We start from the raw sequence: 23682 nt of genomic DNA, 5'->3' as shown, positions 1-23682 counted from the left end.
AGATATTCCTCAATGACAATTTTCTGGCAGCCAATGATTCTCAATCATCATTTGCATGTTCAGGTCAGCAGTCAGACTGTTGCCTGTTTAAACTTGTCTGGGTTGACTCTGCTTAATGACTGAAAATGGTAATTGTCACCTAAATGGAGCAAGTGAGTTACAGCACTGACAGCCACCACAAATCTACTACTGTGATTGCTGGGGGCATTTGGTGTGAGCCCTGGTTTCGGCTATAGGAGAACCTTTGCCTTATCGGCATTCAGATGCAGCCCTAGGCTTCCACAAGCTATTCCATTCCACTGCTCAATGGAATCTGGTGTGTAACCATTTGTAAATGCTAATTTATTTAATCGAAGCAGACATTTAAAGTTGCATATCTTTTTTTCTAGGCCTTTCAGTAATGACTGATGCTGTGGATGGCATACTCATAATGTTCACATTTATGTCCAACCTCAGCAATGTCAATAACGGGAGTGGGGAGTGAGGTTTAAGGACAGGGAAAGTTGGAGTGAATCACCTCAGACCACAGCTCTTAGCAACCATTTTCAGAGCAGCACTGATAGGGTCTGAGAACAATTGTTCAGCCACTTGCCCTCTTGACTAATGATGGCACATGGATCAGAGAAGCCCAAGGAGAGAATGGAAATATGTTTCATGCCACTATGTGAAGTTGTCTCCCATGCAATATTTCAGAGGTCAGGTGAGCCCTTCAGTCCACTTGCACAATAAGTAGCTTGACTGAGACAGACATTTGGAAGACTCATACTCTAAAATCAAAGAGAAGGCTTTTCAATCAGGACCTTGACATTGATGGTTCAGTGCACAATCACTCCTCCCCTCTGCCCTGCCCATGACATAATCTTAGGGGGAAGGGCATAATTTTCTTTCTCTGTCTCTCTCTCTCTCTGTCTCCCTCTCTCGTTCTGCCACTATCGTACAACCAGGCGAGTTGCTCTTAAGCAGGTAATGCCTAGGCTATGCCTGGCTTAGAAAAATGATTTGACATTTAGTGAGTTAGTAATTTGGGTCTTTATAATTTTTCCATAACTGAGAAGTGAAGGAAATTGACTATCCCATTGTGAAACTGTACACTGTCCATTGAAATAGTTATGAAAAATAAACCTCCATTATGAAGCAAGTTCAGGCTTCTTGAAGGTTTAATAAAATTAACTTGATCACTGACTAGTTTTGCCAAGTAAATGTTTAAGTTGATGCAAATTCATGCTAATTCAGGCAATCAATCATTCATCTTTTGACCATTCATTTACAAGTTTGGCTTCAGTGTGTTAAGTCTTATTACATTATAAACAAACCGTGGACTTCCATCACATGTAGGATGTAAGATGTCTTGTCAGGTCGATCAGGTCCACCCAACGTCAGTGTAGGCCACTGAAGCTGCCTATGGGAAATTCAAAATGAGCTCCTGCCAGGAAAAATTATCTGTGAGGCCTTCCAGTAAGCCCTCCAGTCCAAGCTCGCTACTCTTCCCGAAGCCGGAGCATCTGATGGGACCTTCTGGGACGGCCTCGAGACTGGCATCCTTTCAGCCTGTGCTGGAACATTAAACTCCACCAGTCGTCACCACCGAGACTGGTTCAATGACAATGACACCGCAATTGAAAATGTGCTAAATCAAAAGAGAGTTGCCTTCTGCCTGTGGCAAAGTGACCCCAGAAACAGGTCCTTAAAAGCCTCCTACCGATACTCCAAGGCTGAAGCTCAGCGTGATCTGAGAGATCAAGAATAACTGGTGGCAAGTGAAAGCCAGGAAGACCCAGCTGGATGCTGAGAAACATGACTTAAGAAGATTGTACTAGGCCATGAAAGACATTTATGGTCTGTGCCCATTCGGCCCCACACCAATCCTAGCAGCTGACTGATCCACCCTGCTCACAGACAGCAACTCCATCAGGACCAGGTGGGGAGCACTTCAAGGTTCTTTTCAACTGTGAGAATGGCCTTGGACACCTTTCTTGACTTTGTACCCCAGCTCCCAGTGGACAAGTCCCTCTGTCCCAGGACAAAATTCACAAAGCCATTGCACAAGCCAGAAACAGCAAGGCTGCTGGCTTGGATGATATCCCAGCTGAGCTGTATAAGTTTGGCAGGGATCCAGTTGCACAGAATCTATACTTACTTTTTCAGCAAATCTGGCATAGCGAGGCTCCCAGGAGTCCTAGGGGATACCAATCTTCTAGAAGGGAAGCAGGGTTGAATGTGACAACTACCAAGGCATAGATCTACTCTCCAACTCAGGCAAGATCCTTGCCGGAGTGCTACTGGACTGCCTACTTCCACTTGTAGAAGCTGTTCTGCCAGAATCTGTGTGGTTTCAGAGCACCACAAAGCATAACTGATCCAATCTTTACCATTCGGTCCATCCAAGATAAATGCGCAGGAAAATCCAAGCTCTCTATATGTTCTTCATTGATTTGACAAAGGTCTTCAACTCAGTCAACCAGGAAGCTCTCTGGAAGGTCCTGTGCCACATTAGCTGACTATGGAAATACATTGAGGTTGTGCAGCTTCTCCTTGATGAAATGACTGCCATCGTACTCTGTAACAGACTGGAGTCTGTTGTCTTTCCCATCAGAACTGACGTCAAGCAAGGATGTGTGCTTGCATCCACCCTTTTCTCCATCTTCCTAGCGGCCATCCCCAGAATGGCCAACAACACCCTCTCACATAGAATCAAATTGAGTGTAAGTTCAACAGGAAGCTTTTCAAGCTCCAAAGGCTGCAAGCGAAGACCAAAGCCTCACTCATGACCATAGCAGACCCTCCAGTATGTGGATGACTATGTTATCCTAGTGTAGACAGAAGATGACCTACAAGCCACCCTTGACCTGTTTGAAGAAATGTATCGAGCCCTAGAGCTGCATATGAATGCCGATAAGGCAAAGGTTCTCCTATAGCCAAAACCAGGGCTCACACCAAATGCCCCCAGCAATCACAGTTGTGGGTCACCACGTGGAGGCAGTCAACCACATCTGCTATCTCAGTAGACAGCCACGCGCCCCAGTCAGCGGCCATAGACTTGGAATTCCTGCAAAGGATCCAGTGTGCAAGTTCATCCTTTGGGAGGCTACTCAGATGAGTCTTCACTAACCATCATCTGCAGACGGATACAAAGGGTGCAGTCTACAAGGTAGTCGTCCTCCTGACAGTCCTCCATGGCTGTGAAACCTGGATGACACATCCCTAACACCTGAGAGAGCACCAGATGCACCATCAGCGCCCACAGAAGATTCTATACATCTCCTGGATGGATTGCCATATGAACAGGAGCATCCTCCAAGAAACTGGTGGCCTGAGCATAGCGGCGACCATTCTCATGCAGCGACTGCATTGGACAAGCCACTGCATCAGAATGCCAAGCAGTCATCTTCTGAAGTGCGCGGTCTACTCCGCGCTCGCAGCTGGTCAAAGACCACAGGGCAGCTGGCGGAAATGTTTCAAAGATACCCTGAAAGCCTACTTGAAGAATATTGGCTTTGACCTCCAAAGCTGAGAAGACGGTGCACTGGGTAACCCACAGTGGCAAACTCTGCTTCAACAAGGTGTAGTGGTTTTGAAGCAGGGTGGATGACAAAGGCCAAAGACACGAGAGAAGAAAACTCATGAAGGTGTGCAACCCCTCAATTAACCATGGTCTGACCAGCTGAATAACTAATGACTGACTGCTGATGTGGAATGTGGGTTTTGGATTTTTTTTATTTTATTCTCTCTCTCTCTTAGACTTTTACTTATCCTTTTCCACCTCCTTTACCTTGCACTGACTTCACCCCTGTCTCTTATAGCCTTTCTCTCTCTCTACTCTAGGACTCTGTGGCAAGTGTCCTCCTCTCTCCAAGGGACTGCCATAGATAGGATGGGTGATGTGAAGGCTCATTGGCTGAGCCACAGCTTGTAATTAACATCAGTGAAACATGTCATTAACAGCACAGGGACAAACATGAGTCTGATAATAAAATCCGAGGTTTTACACTTGTGAACATAGAAAGATAGGGCGGAATTTTACAGCAGCGGGATTGTATGGTTCCATCAAATTCAACTGAGTTTAGAATGGCTCGCCGCATTTTAAAATTCCGGCCACAGAAAATAGGAGGAGTAGGTAATTTGGCCCTATGACCCTGCTCCACCATTCAATATGATCATGGCTGATCCTCTCAATGCCATACTCCCGCGCTCTCCCCATACCCCTTGACACCTTTAGAGTCCAGAAATCTATTTATTTCCTTCTTAAATATATTCAGTGACATAGCTTCCTGTGGTAGAGAATTCCATAGGCTCGCCACCTTTTGAGTGAAGAAGTTTCTGCTCATCTCAGTCCTAAATGGTCTACACCGTATCCTGAGATTGTGACCCCAGCCAGAGGAAATATCCAGCCTATCCATCCCTATCAGAATTTTATATGAGATCTCCTCTCATTCTTCTAAACTCCAGTGAATACAGGCCTAGACGGCCCAATCTCTCCTCATATGACAATCCTGCCATCCCAGGAATCAGTCTGGTAGCTTTAATGAAAGGCATATTTATTTTTCAAAACTTGAAAAGTTTGCCATTAGTTATTTGGCTCTGCAGGCTCATTTTATGGATAGTTTATATGGAGTGTGCAGTGTCAGTAGTCCTGGTGTATTATGGTGTACAGTAGTGATGCACATCCCCAGCTGCACCAGTTTAATGCGCAGGGTCATTCGTGACTGTTACCTGTGACAGGAATAAGTTTTCAACACAAAGCATCGCATAATAAAACCATCAATCAAACAGATTGTCTTGTGGTTCTACAAATAATCCTACATTTTCAATACTTTAGTGTTAATACGGGTAGGTTGCACTGCAAGCAATAATTTCTAGGCTTAAATATTTTCAAACAATTGATTTTAATGTAATATTCTGTTTTGTGAAATCATTAACCATCTTGAATTTTAAAAATTCCAGTTAATGTATATTCTAGTGTCCCATGAGCGAGCAAGAGATGGAATTTCTGCAACAAATTTGCATATCATACTTCGACATATCATTAACAAAGCCTGCATTTGTTAATATGTACAAATGTTAATCTAATATTGCAGAAGTCAAGGTGTCAGCTTTGGCTTAGAGACAGTAGCGCTCTCGCTGCTGAATCAGGAGGTTGTAGGTTCAAGCCTCATTCCATAGGCATGAGAACACAATCAAGGCTGATGCATCAGTGCAGTAGAGAGACCGGTCTTTCAGATGACATGTCAAATTGAGTTCAGGCCTGCCCTCTCAGCTGGTAAGAGATATGGTTGCACTATCTGAAGAAGAGCTGGAAGGAGTACTGACCAATCTTCATCCCTCAACCAATATTGTTAAAACAGATTAAGTAGTCATTTATTGCATTGCTGTTTGTGGCACTTTTCTGAATGCAGATTAATTGTCATGGCTCCAATCGTATCATAGAATTATAGAATGATACAGCACAGAAGGAAGTCATTCAGCCATTGTATCTGTGTTGGCTCTGAGCTATCCACCTAGCCTCACTCTCTTATTCTGTTCTCCATAGCCTTGTAAATCTTTTCCCTTCAACTATTTACCCAATTCGCTTTTGAAATTTATTATTGAAGTTGCTTCTACCACCCTTTCAGATAGTACATTCCAGATCACAACTTGCAGTGTAAAAAAAAAGGTTTTCTCATGTCTCCTCTGGTTCTTTTGCCAATCACATTAAATCTGTTTCCTTTATTTACTGAAACTTCTGCTACTGGAAACAGTTTCTCCTTATTTACTCCATCAAAACCTTCAAGATTATGAACAGCTCTATTACATTTCCTCTTAACCTTCTCTAAGCCCAGCTTTTCCAGCCTCTCCGCATCCCTGGTACCATTCCAGTAAATTTCATCTCCAAAACCTTGTCATCCTTCCTAAAGGATGTTGTTCATAATTGCACACAATACTCCAGCTTAGGCCTAACCAAGGTTTTATGAACAGGCAAATGCTGGAAATTTGAAATCAAAACAAAAAATACTGGAAGTACAGGCCAGGTGGAATCTGTGGAGAGAGAAGCAGTCAACATTTCAGGTCGATGACCTTTCATCAAAACTGCCAAAAATTGGAGATGGAATAAGTTTTAAGCAAGTACAGAGATAGGGAAAGGGGGAGGGGAGGAAAGAACATAGGGGAAGGTCTGTGACTGGGTGGAATGCAGAAGTGACTAAACATCAAAAGGGACGATTGATACGAGGCAACACGAGGTGGAGGTGGAAGGAAAAAAGAGACACAAGATGGGTCTAGATGAGCTGTCATTAGCAATAGCAGAATCAGTAAAAGTACCAGCTGACTGATAAAAATCTGAAGTTGTTGAGCTTAACGTTGAGTTTGGAAGGCTGCAAAATGCCTAACTGAAAGATGAGGTTCTGTTCCTTGAGCTTACATTGAAGTTCATTGGAATACAGTAGGAGGTTGAGGACAAAGAGGTCAGTGTAGGGATGGGGCATAAAATTAAAAAGGCACGTGAAGCTCACGGTCACATTTGTGGATGGAACGGAGGTGAAAGACATATGAGTAAATCACTGTTCCACCCGGAAAAAGGGTTTGGGCCCTAGACAGTGGGAGGAGAGGAGGTGAAAGAGGAGACTTCTTTCCTCCTGTGCCTGCACATGAAGGTGCTGTAAGAAGGGAAATGAATATTAAGCATGAGTGAAGAGTGGAACATGGTGCTGGTAGAATGCTCCCTACAGAATGCTGAAAAAGGCATGGAGGGGAAGATGTCTTTGGTGGTGGCATTGAACTGAATGTGGTGGAAATGCTGGGGGATGATCCATTGAATGTGAGGCTGACAGAGTGGAGGTTGAAGGCAATGAGGCCATGTTGTCATTCTGGAGGCGGTGGGTTGGGGGGGGGAGGAGGAGGTGAATTTCTCAGTCGGGTTAAGAGGAAAACATATAGGAAGTACTGGAAGGTGGTATTGACAGAACAGATGCACCAGGGATGAAGAACTAAGGGAATGGAATAGAGGCCTAATACAATGCAGAGTTGGAGCAAGTGAAGAAAAGGTAGCTCTGGGAGTCAGTGGGCTTATAGTTGCTAGCTTATTCCCAAAAATGGCAATGGAGAAGTCGAAGAAGCAAGGGAGAAGTTGGGGATGAACCAAGTGAAGGTGAGGGAAGAGTGGAAATTGGAAGCAAAATTGATGAAATTTCCATTTTTAGGGTGAGAGCAGGGAACAGCACCAATCCAGTCATCAATGATGGAAAAAAGGTGAAAAAGGAGACATCTGTAGGGCTAGAACAAAGAATGTTCCATGTTTCTCACAGGGCCAATAAGGATATCCATAGCAATACCTTTAGTTTGGAGGAAGTGAGTAGAGTCAAAAGAGAAGCTGTTCAATGTGAGAACAAGTTCAGCCAGGCAGAGGAGCATGGTGGATAGTGGTTGTTCCTGTTCAAGGAAGAAGTGGAGGTCTCACAGGCCAGGCTGGTGGATGATAGCAGTGTAGAGAGATTGGACATCCCTGGTGGAAAGGGGGCAGTTAAGATTAGGGAACAAGAACCTGTTAAAGAGCTGAACGGCATCAGAAAGTCATGGATGTAGGTCGGAGGAGACTTGATAAGGAAAAAAAAAGAGTTGAGGTAGAAGATCTGAGTTCTGTGGGGCAAGAATAGGCTGAAATGTGAGCAGTCCTATTTGTGGATCTTGGAAGGGTGATAGAAGCAGGATGTGTTGGGCTGAGAAATAGGGGGGGTGATAGAAGCAGGATGTGTTGGGCTGAGAAATAGGGGAGGTGATAGAAGCAGGATGTGCAGGGCTGGGAAATAATGAGGCTGAAGGCTGTGTAAAGAGACCACCCGAGGAGATGAAGCCAGTGATGATCTGGGAAACGATAGCTTGATGTTTAATGCTGTGGTCCTGGCCCACAGGGAGGCAGGACAATGTGTCAGAGTTGGTATTTAATCTCCGCAATAACATAGGATCATAAGAACACAAGAAATAGGAGCAGGTGTACGCCAGTTAGCACCTCGGGCCTGCTCCACCATTCAATAAGATCATGGCTGATCTAACTGTAACCTTAATTCCACTTTCCTGCCTGTTCCCCACAACCTTTGATTCATTTATAGATTGAAAATCTGTCTCACTTAAACCTTAAATATATTCAATGGCCCAGCATTCACTGCTCTCTGGGGTAGTGAATTCCAAATGTTAATGACTCTCTGAAAGAAGAAATTCCTCCTCATCTCTGTCTTAAATGGAAGACCCTTTATTTAGAAACTGTGACCCCCCAGTTCAAGATTTCCACCAATGAGAAAAATCCTCTCATACCTATTCTGTGCTCCCCCTCAGAATCTTATAGGTTTCAATAAAATGACCTTTCATTCTTCTAAACTCCAATGAGTATAGGTTGAACCTCTTCAACTTTTCCTCATAAGATAACTTCTTCATCCCAGGAATCAACCTAATGAACAGTCTACGAGCTGCCTTCAATACAAGTAATCCTTAAATACAGAGGCCTCAGGGAGGTGCAGTGGTAGCATCCTGGCTCTGAGCCAAAAGCTCCAGGTTCAAGTCCCACTCCAGGATTTGATGGCCAATGAAGGGGTGTTCATAATGTGGCTTAACAGGTTGAGTATCAATGTAAATCCTTCCAATATAGGCCAATGGCAGGTGGAAAGAGTGGGAGAGATTCCTGGTCAGCCATGTGATGGAAAGAGTCGGAGCCTCTACTATCACTATCCATAGCTCCAGGATTACAACATGCATGTAAGAGCGTTTGTTGCCACAGCAACTCGGACTCCTTGAGGGGGGTCATTTGGCTGAGTGTCCAATGTGGATCAAATTTGTGCCAACAGCATGGGGTTTGATCATCGTTCCAGCTGAGGTGAATTTGGGACCTGCCTCTTTGCCCTGCCCATGGTGGAGGTCGTGATGTCATGGGTTGGACCTGCCTTTGGGAAGAGAACTGAAGAAGAAGAAACTGTGTGCAGTGCTCCAGGTGTGGTCTCACAAATTCCCTGTATAATGTAACAATGCTTCCCTGCTTTTAGACTCCATTTTCCCTTTCAATAAAATATATAAATATATAAATATTTCCCTTCCTAATGACTTGCTGTACCTGCCTGCTAACTTTTTGTGATTCATGTGCAAGGACATCCTCTGTATAATCTGCCTCTGCATTCTGCAGTCTCTCTCCATTTAAATAATATTCTGCTTTCTTATTCTTCCCACCAAACTGAACCACCTCACATTTTCCCACATTATACTCCATCTGCCAAATTTCTGCCCACTCACTTAACCCATCTATATCCTTTTGCAGACTCTTTGGGAGATATTTAATTCCCTCCCCTGAGGTGATTTTGGTGATGGAAGGGGCATTTAATCAGATGGGATGGTGGCAGGTGGGGATCTGGCCACCATCCCGCCTCTATCGCATTTAAATCTGGGGCAGGAAGGCTCATGGATGGCCTTTCCACCTGGCCACCAATTGAGGTGCTTAAGTGGGCAATTAATGCCCATTTAAGGGCCTCATGTGGGACTCGCCATGGAGGAAACCCAAAAAGCAAAGCCTGTCCTTTACCCACTCCCACCTGGCCCCATAATTTGAGGGTGGGTAAGGTGCCCACTAGGCCGCCCACCCTTAGGTTTATTGAGGCCCCTTGATGGCCAATTATTGTCTACTTAAGGCTGTCAATCTGCCTCTGCCGCCATAATACGATGGCCAGCGGAAGACAGATTAGAGTGGGCAGACCATTTTCTCACCAGCTTTGGTGAAAGAATGGGAAGGAAGGGGGTCACCTCCTTTGGGGGTGCCCTCTGCGCACCGGGAGCACCCCCTCCATGATCTTTACCCCTTTGTACCTTCTTGTCTGGCCTTCAAAATTCAATGCCCCACCCCACCTCGCACTCCTCCCTAGGCTCCCTAATCCTTCCCCAGCCAAAATCTAGGACTCACCCAAGTCCGGTGGCTGTATCTTCTTCTTCCAGATCTTCTTGCAGTCAAGGCAGTGCCCAAAACTCAGTTCAGATTGGCCGGCAGCTCTTGAGGGTGGAGTCCAACCCTCACCTTGTTAAGCCTGCCCGGAGCACATTATGTCTACAGGGTGGCCTTGTTTAAAGTTGGTCAACTTTTCTTCTGGGAGTGGGGAGGGTGGGAGCAAGCATGTAATATTCAGCCCCAAAATTCACTACAACTACTCTTTCCCCTTTATCCACACTGCTTGTTATATCCTCAATGAACTCTAATAAATTTATCAAACCTAATTTCCCTTTCACAAAATCATGTTGACTCTGCCTGATTATAATTATGATTTTCTAAATGGCCTGCTACTACTTCCTTAATAATGATTCCAGCATTTTCCCAATGGCAAATGTTTGGCTAACTGGCCTATAGTTTCTTGCTTTCTGTCTCCCTCCTTGAATAAGAGGTGCTGTATTTGCAGTTTCACAATCGGTTGGGACTTTTCCAGAATTGAGGGAATTTTGGAAGATTACAATCAATGCATTCGCTATGTTTGCAGCCACTTGTTTTAAGACCCTAGGACACAGGCTATCAGGGCCTTTAGTCCCATTGGTTTACCTAGTAGTTTTACACAAGTGATTGTGATTGTTTTAAGTTCCTCCTTCCCTTTTGCCCCTTGAATTTCTATTATTATTATTGAGATACTGTTTGTATGTTTTGTAAAAACTGTTACCATCCACTGTCATCCTAGAAATAAGAATTATCAATGGACCAGAACCTGAACTATTAGACCCTTAGGTTGTAGAAGCAGCAGTTAGGGGGTTAAGAATTTTACAGTCAGTGCAACCATGAAGTAAGATAAATGTGCATTTTATAAACCTTGCTCTTCCACTTAACAAAAGAGAGCTGCAGAAACCAGTGTGAATGTGTGAATAAATAATCCTCTTTATTTAAATCTATGAAAGCTTGCTGCTGGTTGTTCAAGTTAACCACACACTCAGAGGGTAAGAAACACACAGAACTTTCCTTTCAAAAACACCCTGACTGTGGACAGTAAGGACAGGGATTTCTATCTGCAACAGGGGCCCTATAAACTATTCCCACAAGTGACTTTTTTCCCTTGCTGATTCTTACCTCGATACAAACTGATTCTACTTCTGAGTAAAGATCATTTCTTATGACTGTATTGATCCCATCCATCATTAACAGATCTACGCTACCTCTTTGTCCTTTCTACCTATCCTTCCAAAATGTCAAATACCCTTGAATAATCAGTTCCCAGCCCTGGTCACTTGGAACCTCCACCTCAAAGAAGAAAGAAAAGTACAGCACAGGAACAGGCCCTTCGGCCCTCCAAACCTGCGCCGATCATATTGCCCGTCAACTAAAACATTTTGCACTTCCGGGGTCTGTATCCCTCTATTCCCATCCTATTCATGTATTTGTCAAGCTGCCTCTTAAACACCACTATCATACCTGCTTCCACCACCTCCTCTGGCAGCGAATTCCAGACACTCACTACCCTCTGCATAAAAAACTTGCCCCGCACATCTCCTCTACAGTTTTCTCCTCTCACCTTCAATCTATGTCCCCTAGTAATTGACTCTTCCACCCTGGGTGACTATCTACTCTGTCCATGCCACTCATAATTTTGTAAACTTCTATCAAGTCGCCCCTCAATCTCCATCGCTCTAGTGAGAACATCCGAGTTTCTCCAACCTCTCCTCATGGCTAATAACCTCCAGACCAGGCAACATCCTGGTAAACCTCCTCTGCACCCTCTCCAATGCCTCCATATCCTTCTGGTAATGTGGCGACCAGAATTGCACGCAATATTCCAAGTGTGGCCTAACCAAGGTTCTATATAGCTGCAGCATAATTTCCCAGCTTTTATACTCAATACCCCTGCCAATGAAGGCAAGCATGCCATATGCCTTCCTGACTACCTTATCCACCTGCGTTGCCACTTTCAGTGACCTGTGGACCTGTAGACCCAGCTCACCTTAGCTTAAAGCCCCCACTAAGCCCTTGTTATACAGTTTGCAAAGTTCCTGGTCCCAACGCAGTTCGGGTGAATACAGTCTGAAAATTACTTGTGCCAGTGCCCCATAAATTGAATCCCATTTCTCTCACACCAATCTTTGAGCCACGTATTCAACTCTCTGATTTTACTTACCCTCTGCCTTTGCTTGTGGCTCAGGTAATAATCCAAACCTTTGTGCTTCTGCTACTAGCTGCTCATACGCCCCTTAGTAAAATCTTTTTTCTTAGTTCTACCTATGCCACTGGTACCTATGTGGACCACGACAACTGGATCCTTCCCCTCCCACTCCAATCTCCTCTCCATCCCAAAGGACATGTGCTTAACTCTGGGAGGGGTGCTGTTGGAATGAGAATTCTGAAGGCAGGAGAAAGAATCCATCTTTTTGAGGGAAAACTCCTGATCAATGAAATGGATGCAAAGGCGATAGAAGAAGAGCTCAGTGTCACATCAAGCTTCAAATTAATTGAGGTGGGGGAATAAGGGGGTGAAATGTTAGAATCACGTCTCTCAAGACTGAAGTTTTCTTTTACAAAATAGGAGTTGGCATGATCTGGACATGTGGATGCTAACCTGGGATTTTTTTTAATGTCATAATGTCACCTTGGAACTGTCAACAAGCAGGCCTCTTCCAAGAAATCATCTGACTTATATGGTAGTTGAGAAGAAGTTATTTGTTTGTGTTGAACTGCAAAGCCCTTTAATTAATGAAAAGCTGGGAAACAAAAAGGCAAACATATGGGAGAGAATAAAAAAAACTTAAGTTGTGAACCTGCTTGTTTTGAAGGCAGTCTTGTTGGAGAACACTTTGAAAAAGGAAGGCTATCTGGACTGGCTCCCCCTCTCTATGTTTCTTGAAATTGTGAGTGGCTATCAACCTGCAGCCAGAGATCCCTCACCTGAGTGTAACTAGTCTGCATTTGGACCTGCAAAGCTGAGACCAGTGTAAGAACTTCCCCGCATCCACCAGGACCAGGGGCCTGTCTTCACACGAGAGAACTCCAGGTCGACAGCGTCGAGATCCTGCAGACTTTACCCTTTGTTTTATTAAGCCCATCCTCCAAAGCTCATCTCTGCAGAGAGACTCTATCAGTTTGTCCTTTGTTTGTCTGTGTGTGTGTGTCTGTGGGTGCTGGGGAATTATTTAGGAAGAGATGGATAGCTATACTTCCTGATCACAATTGTGTGTTAACCAGTACTGGCAACTTGTTAAAAGAAGTTTTGTTTTAAAAATAAATTAATCAGTCTGAGTGTTTGAAAGAAGCCTGGTCAGACTCTCTTTTCTTCTCGATACTAGAGGCATAGGTACATAATTGGCCATTTTGGAGAGAAAATTAAACATTTAAATTAATGGTACAGCCTGTGAAGTAGTGGAGCTTGATAATTTGTGCACTCCTCCCATCCTGGTCATAGCAGAAACATTGATGAGCATTGATCATTCAGGGCCAGAGAAGGGAAGCTCAAAGGGTATACTGAAAGCATAGCATAGGGTTAGTGTTTTAGAAAAGTTTAACAAAACTTCCTTGCTTTTGTACTCTATGGGCAGGATTTTCGGGTCGTCAGGCGGGTGCAGCAGGTGGGCCCGGGAGCGGCAGGGAAACGGTCTGCTGCCCATGATTGGCCCCCAGCCGCTAGTTCACGCTGGCTGGCCAATTAACAGCCAATTAACAGCCAGCCAGCGTGAAATGCGGGCTGAGAACCTCAGCACTGCCAGGGTGGGGGCGAGAGGAGTGCGAGCGCAGAGGACTGAAAAACTTCTTGATTATTGCATCATTTGTTTCCCATAGTTTCTTTATAAACCAGGGTTTGTCACAATCCCCTAGGAAATATATATTCTTCAAACAACCAAAGCCGTTCAAAATCCAACCATGGTGTCACCTAACCCATCACTTATTTTAACGCCTTGGTAGGTACATCTTCTTAGATGTGGTGTTGTCCTGTACTTCTGTCCTAATTCTTGGCCTAGGTTTCCCTATATAAAAAGATATTACCTATAGGCTTTATCATCGTCCCTTCAGTTTCATTTGCCAATTCACCTTCTCTCGATCTCACAAATACACGCAGGATGAGTCATGCTCTGTCTGAATCACATAGCTGCAACGTTGGGCACATCCCAGTTGTAAGGTTTCTAACTGCATTGTCTGGTGGCATATCTTGTCTACCTTCTGTCACATTTGTGATGATTTAGGTAGGTATGGACAACTGAGACCTAAAAGTAAAATTGGCTGCGGGTACTGCTACATGGTCATTTTGTGGCAAATTTAACCACATGAGAAAACAGCCCAACAATGGTGTGAAAACATATGGTAAACACCACGAAAAGCACCAAAGATGCTAATAAACATTAGCTGGTAGTATCTGAGTTTACACATCAATATGTCTCTGCAGAGGCAACTTGAATTCTCTCCTATTTCTTTATGAACCCAGCATTAATGTGTATTGCATTGCCTACTCTTCCAGTTCGTAAGTGCATGTTTAATCAAAGCAAAGTGCTAGTACTAAGCCACGTGGTTGTGTGTTCCAGTCGTGCTCCACACAAGTAGCTATATGCCGACAAGCAGTGACTGCAAGTCAAATAAAGTACTTGATGTAACGTTTTTGGGGCACCCTGGATTCATGAAAGACAGTTAACAAATTCCAGGTTTATCTTTCTTTTACATAAATCCTCCCCTTCAAGTATCTACATTAAAAATTCCCACTCTCTGTGCCACGTGCTGCCTAGTTGGCAGGGTCCCAACTGTAGGGGAAAAATTGATTGTGGGCATGATAAGGCTACTCAACATAGACACTGATTAAAATCGAAATCAAAATCTGCAAGACTACGGGTGAAATCATCCCAGGTTTGCACTAAGTGCGGTGGCGGGCAGGAAAAACAACATTTTAACCGTCGGTTGTGATGGCGGCTTGTCACGCCATCTCGTCCCAAACTCACCACGCTAATGATGCATTCGGAAAACACGCCATTTTGATTATGGGCAGGCTCTCATTCCACCACGCCATCACCTTGCTGCTTTATCACGCCAGTCGCCATATTGAAAATGTTGCCACGTGCACACCTCTAAGTGCTTCCAGCCCATGACTGCTGCACAGAAGACAGGATGGCCACAAAAGGCAAAAAGACTGCAGCTCCCCGCTTCAGTGATGCATCCCTCGAGCGTCTTTTGAACGCTATGGAGGTTCACCGTGATGTCCTCTACCCCTGCTCTGGCCACAGGGCGGGCAGCTGCATCACCAATCCAGCATGGGAGGTGGTGGCCAGCACCAATGCCCTGTAAAAGAGGACCCAGTGCCGCTACAGGTTGAATGGTCTCATCTGTTCCGCCAGAATAACTCACTCTTCTCACCACTCTCAACTCACACACTCATAAACCCATCACACACCCACAGGGATCTCACACCTCAAGGGACAACACCACTAACTCTCACACACACCCTCACATCTCCATCAGGCTCATACCCTCCCGAGCCCGTATGCTCATCCTATCCATGGTTCCGCTCACCACACAAACATTCCACACAGCGTCATGCGTCCTGCTCACATTCTCTCCATCTGTTTTCATGCAGGAGAAGCTGGCTCACAACAGCAGGAAGAGATCCCAGATAGCGGATGGAGTGGCCCACATTAGGCCCCTCACTCACTTGGAGGAATGTGCCATCACACTTACTGGCGAGGACATGGACCTTGCCTGCGGTGACGGTGAGGTCGGCGGCGGACACCCTCGTGAGAACCTTCACCACATCATCCCTCAATGCAAATGTGAGTGCGCTCTCTCCTGCTTTTGACTCTGTTGCCAGGCACCAATTATCTCTACTTTGGTTCAGAGGGAGCAACACTCTCAGCCGGCCAGTCCCTCAGCTCCATCCACATCCTCATCTGCAGCAAAGGGGACTCTTTCTCCATTGAAGAGCTGGAAATATGCAGCCTGGAAGACCCATCACAGCGCTTACCCACACCCTCCACCAGCACAGAGACACACACCTCGGTGGAACCTAGATCTAAAGCAGGCTCAGGTTCACAATCTGGTGGTCACCGCACGGACACATGTCCGCAGCAGGAGGAGACAGGTTCAGCCGAGCTCCCTGGCACTTGGAGGACTACTGGGGTCGAGGCACCTGTGAGGTCCGAGTCGGATGAAGAGCCTCTGGATTCGGCCTTCCAACTCATCCTGGACAGTCAGCAGAAGACGTGGGAACATCACGCAGAGCTGTTGGAAACACTCAACAGAGTGGCACGGGAGTCAGAAGATTGCATCCACCTGCTCTCTGATGAAATGGTGCCCACATGTGCGTGTATGGAGGTCTCCATGGGGAGGATGATGGACGCCATAGAGACCCTGGTCCAGCAGAATGCGGAGATGCGTGCAGACCTGCGGTAGCCTTGGGTGAGTTCCTGCACTGGCAATGCAAGAGAGAAATGGGAAACCTCGACGTCCCTCCAGGTGCTCCTTCCCCTCAAGGAGTCAGGCCGGGGCCCCCGGGCATCCGAAGGGAGTAGGAGTGGCAGCTGGGCATCCCTGGGTCCACTCAGTAACCTCAGAGGCTGTCTGCTCCCTCCGTGTCCCCTTTGCCTGTGAGCCCCTCAACCTTATCCTCTGCCACCACAGAGGGAGCAGCTGGCCCACGAGTGATTCTGGAGGGAGTGTGTGTGTGGCTGGGTCTTTCGGAGCTTCATGCAAGCACTCTCCCACACATGCGGATCCTTCACATTCACACTAATATCACTGTCCTGAGCATTTTCAATGCTGCACTTTCGATTTAGACAGCGTGGCCGCAATTCGGTTTTTCATGTGCACCCGCCCCCCCATCTTTTCCCCTCCCCCAGTCACCCATTTCCTTTCCCCCGTCACTGTTGATCCCCCTGGCATCACCTTCGATCTCCTCTCTGTGACCTTCCAGCCACAACCCTTTTCCTTCGGGGATGTCCAGGTGAACGTGTATGTTCCCTTCCCTCCCAAAAATCTCACCCCCATCCATATTCACCTCCCCACCCACCTCCTTCCCACCCCCAGGGTCTGTGTCTGTCTCCGAATCCTCAGCAACCACCCTCGCCATCCCTTCTACCGCTACCATCAAAATGTGAAGGATTTCGCATTTACTTACACTGAAATCCATTTGGCCCAGTTTTGTCCATTCACTTAATCTATCAATATTTCTTTCTAATTTTATTCTTCCATCCACACTGCTTATAGTGTCTCCTTGTTTATGTGGCATTAGCAAACCTAAATATGTGGCTTCCTATCCCATCATCTATGTTATTAATAAATATGGTGAATCATCAAGACACTGTTAGTTTCATCCTGCTACTTACAGTACCTGCCCATTATCTGCACTCTCTGTCCATTATTGCATTTAATAAGCCCTGCTCCCTCTTCCCTTGATGATGAAGAAGGTGGAATATTATTTTTTTTTAGTTATTCATTCATGGGATGTGGGTATTGCTGGCTAGCCCAGCATTTATTGCCCGACCCTAATTGCCCTTGTTCAGAGTGCAGTTAAGAGTCAACCACATTGCTGTGGGTCTGGAGTCACATGTAGGCCAGGCCAAGTAAGGACAGCAGATTTCCTTCCCTAAAGGACATTAGTAGGATTTTTACAACAATCAACAATGGTTTCATGGGGCAGCATTTTCCAGTCAGCATGCGGGGGCAAGCCCATAACGCCAATGCGTAAAATGACACGATGACAAATTTTAAAATAATTTCTTTAATTATTTTAATATACATGCCTCAGGGAGATTGCTGCGCTCTTCCGCACACATGCACGAAAGAGCACTGGCCCCGACTCTCCCTCCTTCCCCCCGCCCGCACAGGTAGCTGAATGCTACCGGTCACGCATTAAGCTGGGCGGGCCTTAATTGACCTGCCCACGTAAAATGGCACGCATAGCCAATCAGCTCCATGCCCACCCCCCTCCTCCATAGGGAAAATCCTGCCCATGGTCATCATCTACCTTTCAATTCTAGATTTCACCATCTGCCATGGTGGGATTCAAAACCGGGTCTCCAGAGCGTTACCCTGGGCCTTTGGAATTCCAGTCCACTGGCAAAACCACTATGCCACCAACTCCCCATATTAGTTATGTTCACATAATGTGGCAATGTGTGTGTCAAAATGCTTGGCAGAAGTTGTAATTTCTGAATAAGCTATTGAAATGTACCATTAATAAAAGAGGGTTTAATGTTAACAGCAGTGGCTGGTAATTCTATTAAAGACTGTTTAAAATGTATGTCCTTAACACTCATTTTACCCAACAGTGTGAGTGTACACTCCCAGTGCTGAATTAAAGCCTGAGCTGCCATCTTCCTTTTGCCCCAGCTCTCAGTTCCTCCACCAATTCTAAGGTAAAACAGCACATTCACATACTAACAAGATGCAAACAAGAGTCATGATTAATTTAAGAAACTGGGTTGATAATAAGAAACCCAAAGAATTTGAGTGCAACTATTTGATTAGTGGCATCATTTCATCCTTCTAGGATGGATGTCAATTTGTTTCAGTAAACCTTAACAAACTCTGCTGTATGATTCATTACAGTTCCCAGTCATGTTAAGATTGCATTCAATTAGCTTGATATTATCCAAGCATTTTTTTGGTTAATGGCAATTAAATGTTTGGAATTAACTCTTACAAAGGCTCTGTTTAGATGCTGGTGGAACTGTGCCATTGTAGACTGGTCTGGTTAGCAAAAAAAGTAGGATTCTCCCCAATAAAGCAGTCCACAGCATGTTTTCTGAATTTTAGTCAAAACCACCAGTCTGCATAATGACAGGACTTAGACAAGCAAGTGGGACTGAGTAAACCCCATGTACAAAAAGGCATGGAAATTCTTCTGTTGTATGTAGAGCGACATCAAGGGTCCAAAAAAAAACAAAAGAGGAAACAATCAATGAGTAGTCTTAAATCTTCAGTGCACAGACACAACCAAAATATGCTCAGATATTCATATCTAAGTATAACTGTTCCAGCTAAACTATTTATTTGTTGCTTTTTATAGGAAACAGAATAAACCACCTCCCCCCCACCCCAACTCCAAGCAAACTGCAAACCATATCTGGGGGTGGTGGGGGGTATCAAGTATCTGAAGTGCAGACACATTGATCAAACTTATTTGAGAAAAATTCTGGTACCGAAATATACAGACAGAAACTAGCAATTACTAACAAGGGTGTGTTATATAAAGGATATTGGCTTCTTTGGCATAACAACAGCATTGGGTTCATCCTGTTCCAAATGGTTGAACATTGTGAAGTGCCAATAGATGTTTAGTCATCTAACTTGAAAATGTAAATTTATTTGGCCGAGATCAGTTTGATTAAACATAACAAAATGCAAATATTAACATGGGCAAAGCAGTTTAGCTTGATATCTGCTCAGCTAATTGTATTCAGATAGCACTCAGAAAAAATGGATGACAAAGAAGGCTTTCTGCAATGTTAACCCCAAAGAATCCACTGCAGGAGCTTTTCATAAAAGATATATTTTTGACCTTTCACCAGGTTAGGATTGTGTCAATTCTTCAGGCTGATCCTACTTTTTCCTCATTTATTTCTTATTTGTGGTCTTTTGTGAAAGCCAGGAATTGGAAAATTTTCAGCAGGTTCTCACAACCGTTTCAAATGGTTTATCTTTACACTTTGCTTTAGAAACCACACCAGTTGCATTTGTGTGTGTTTATCAATCAACCAGTAGTTCTGATCTAGTAATTAAGAAATGCTCAATGTTACCTCCCGTTTTGCATCACCTCTGATTCCTGTACTTAACAGTGTGACTTAATATAGCCTCACACTCCTGAGATGTGGGAGAGACTTAGCCTATGCTGCTCGCTGCTCTGGACATTTGGGAAACAAAGTGTTAAAGAAACATTGTAATGGGGAGCAATTCCAAGAATGTGGCATTTCCTCATAGACTCCACAAAAGCAATATCTTGGTTTAATCTAATAAACAGTTTACAAAGTGAAAAGCAGATAAATTTGTCAGGAAAAAAAACCCTTCAGCTCCATTAGAACAGTTGCTGAACAGATTGTAAAATGGCTCCAAAAGTTTAAAGTTAATTGAACAGCAAAGGGCACTTTAATTAAAATGCTGTCAAATAGGATTTCATTAAATCATAGCACATAGAGGAACTTTAAACAAGCCAAGTTTATTTAGCAACTAGAAATTCTGGTTTTAAAGATTTGGACTATTAATGGCCCCACATTTGTAGTACAACCAAGGGAATCTCTGCCAAGATAAATCAGTTACACCATCATACATAATGCTATACTGTAGCACATTATACATTCAAATAAGAAATGGGGAGAAGCCTGTTAACCTTGGAAATATTAACAACGTTGATGGATCCCATTAATCAGAGCAGATAGTTTAAACAGGGGAGGTAAAAGTTACATAAATAATCTGTTTAGTGGGCAGGATAGGCAAACATTGCAAAAACTATCTATGAGCACTCATACAGGAAGCACCAGTGCTGTTAGGTGTGCAATGAAAGCTTCCTTCTGAAGTATTCCCTAATATTAAATATTGACAATGGAAAAAAATGGGAGCCAGGTTTAATCCCCACATGTTAGAAGCCAGCTCCACAGAGCAGGGAGATTGCCTATGCTCACTAGATTCTGGTAACATCATATACATAGATGGGGGATTTCTTCTTACACAAAACATCAATGGTTTGCACTTGTTGACCCACCACACATTAGGAAACACTGCAGGGCTAAAGATCTGTACTATAATCTAGCTGTTTCTGTACAGCTTTGGCCTGTACCTCTCTGTAGAAGCATTTGCACATTTATACCTGTGCCACGCTATAAGAAACTCTATATGACTTTAGACCTATACATTGCTATAGGTGTTTCTGTACAGTTGTAGGCCTGTAGCTTATGATAGGTGTTTCTATGCAGCTATTGAACCTGTACCTCAAGACAAGTGTTTCTGTGTGGCAATAGACCTGTATCGTTGTCGGAGATTTTGTACATTTGTACACTTGTGTATCATTATATGACGCTCTACACGGCTGTAGACCTGTGGTCTATAGATGTACAGAAATACCTATTGGCCTGAAACATCTGGTCAGCTGCCCATGAAGATTTCCCCAACCCCAAGCTACTGCCCATTTCTTCTGGCATCTTTTGGGGTAGAGTCAGGGGTGGGGGTTGTGGGGGAGGGCGGTGGAATAGAGGGCGCACACCCTTTTTACGGCACTAGCTGTTGTATTCTGGTAAGTATTTGAAAGTCCAGTCTTTTAATGATACAGTGTGGGTTAATGAGTGGATGAGTGAATGGGTGAGTGGATGATTGGGTGAATGGGTGAGCGGGTGAGGTGGATATGTGGGTGAGTAGGTGAAGTAGATGAGCTGGGTAGGCGTGTGAGTAGGTAGGTGTGTAGGTGGGCGAGTACATAGGTAGTGAAGAGGGGTGAGGTGTGTAGGTGGGTAAGTGGGTGAAGTGGGTAGGTGCATGAGGGGGAAGGTGGGTGAATGGGAAGGTGGGTAGGTCTGTGACTAGGTAGTCAGGTCAGGGGGTAGTTGGGTGGTTAGGAGAAAGTCGGGTTATGTCAGGAAGGTAGTTGGGTGCATGGGGGCTGGTCGAGTCTGGTCAGGGGGCAGGGGTAGTCGGATTGGAGGGTGTTGGGGTGTAGCTCGGTGGTCAGGGGGTTAGTTGGGGTGTGACTGGGGAGGGGTCAGTTGTGAAATTACCCAGTTGTTAGACCAGATTTTAATCTGTCTAACATTTCCTGGGTAATTATCAAGGTTAGTTGCGTGGATCTATCCCAAGTCTCCGCTTCTAACTCAGAGTTGGAAAAAATTAATGGAGGACCCCAGACAGCAGGGAATTGTCCATCAGAAGTTTAAGCTTCCTGGTAATCCCAAGTATGTCTGTGCATCAGAACTTTCGCATCTTCCGTGGTACATCTGGTCTCCAATGATCTGGAGTTCAGGAGATTTCGGCCATAGTGAGAATTCACAATAGGTGTTCCTGTACAGCATTATACCCGTAGTTCACTGTCAATGGTTCTTTACAGTAATAGACCTGTACCTCACTGTGAAACATTTATTCAGCAATAGCCCTGTACCTTGCTACAGGGACTTTTATTCAGCAATAGACATGTGAACATGTGAAATAGGAACAGAAGTAGACCATTCGGTCTCTCGAGCCTGCTCCACCATTCAATAGGACCATGGCTGATACTCTTGCATTTCGATTTCCACATTCCTATCTACCCCCGATAACCTTTGAATCCCTTGCCTAACAAGAATCTATCTACCTCTGCCTTAAAAATATTCAGTGACCCCTCCTCCACTGCCTTCTGAAGCAGAGAGTTCCAAAGTCGCACAGCCCTCAGAAAAGATTTCTCCCCACCTCTGTCCTATAAGGGCGTCCTTTAATTTTAAAACAGTGCCCCTAGTTCTGGACTCAGCCAAAAGAGGAAACATCCCTTCCACGTCCACCTTGTCAAAACCGTTCAGGGTCTTATATACTCAATCAAATCACCACTCACTCTTCTAAACTCTAGTGGAAACAAGCTCAGTCTGTCCAACCTTTCCTCATAAGACAACCCACTCATTCCAGGTTTCAATCTTGTAAATCTCTTCTGAACCACTTCCAATGTGTTTATATCCTTCCTTAAATAAGGAGACCAAAACTGCACACAATATTCGAGATGTGGTCTCACCAATGCCCCGTATAACTGAAACATAACATTGTTACTTTTATGTTCAATTCCTCTTGTAATAAAGGATAACATTCCATTAGCCTTCTTAATTTCTTGCTGTGCCTTCATGTTAACTTATTGTGACTCATGTACTAGAACACCTTGATCCCTTTGCACCTCAGAATTCTGCATTCATTCTCCACTTAAGTAACACCCTGCTCTTTAATTATTCCTGCCAAAGTGAACAACTTCACATTTTCCTACATTATACTCCATCTGCCAGATTTTTGCCCACTTACTCAACCTATCTGTATCCTTCTGCAACCTCCTTACGTCCTCTTTACAATATACTTTCCTACCTAGCTTTGTGTCATCCATAAATTTAGCTACCATGCCTTCACTCCCCTCATCTAAGTTATTGATGTAAATTGTAAAAAGTTGAGGCCCAGAACAGACCCCTGAGGGACTCCACTCGTCACACCCTGTCAATCAGGTAAAGACCTATCGATGTTTCTTGCCACACAGTTCATGCTAATATGTAACCCCCACACCATGAGCTTTTATTTCCTGCAATAACTTTTGATGTGGCATCTTATCAAATGCCTTCTGGAAATCCAAGTGCAGCATGTCTACTGGCTCCCCTTTATCCACCGTGCATGTTACTCCTTCAAAGAACTCCAATAATAGGTTAAACATGATTTCCCTTTCACAAAATCATGCTGACTCTTCCCGATTACCTTGAGTTTAAGTGTCCAGCTATAACCTCCATAATGATTTATTCTAATTGGCCTATAATTTCCCGTTTTCTTCCTCCATCCCTTCTTGAATGGAGGGGTTATATTTGCTACTTTCCAGTCTGATGGAACCTTTCCAGAACCTACTGAATTTTGGAAAATTTTCACCAACCTCTTTTAAGACCCTAGGATGAAGTCCATTGTGGGGGGGGGAGAATTTTCTCCCCGTCGAAGGGGTTAGGCGGGCGCAGGCAGGCACACAGCTGATTGCCACCCACGATCGGCTGCACGCCACTATTTTATGTGGGCAGGCCAATTAAGGCCCGCCCAGTGTGACACGCACCCAGAAG

At 44.6% G+C, this 23682-nt stretch overlaps 1 protein-coding gene across 3 annotated transcripts in view; it reads right to left on the bottom strand.

Annotated features, from left to right (window-relative positions):
- Window positions 1–23682, bottom strand: part of satb2 (SATB homeobox 2) — a 186957-nt gene that overhangs the window by 18465 nt on the left and 144810 nt on the right. The gene's annotated exons all lie outside the window — the stretch shown is intronic.

Source organism: Cetorhinus maximus, chromosome 11 (genome assembly GCF_964194155.1).
Source record: "Cetorhinus maximus chromosome 11, sCetMax3.hap1.1, whole genome shotgun sequence".
Classification (NCBI taxonomy): Eukaryota; Metazoa; Chordata; class Chondrichthyes; order Lamniformes; family Cetorhinidae; genus Cetorhinus; species Cetorhinus maximus.
Note: the sequence above shows the minus strand (reverse complement) of the source record. Positions and strands in the feature narration are given on the sequence as shown.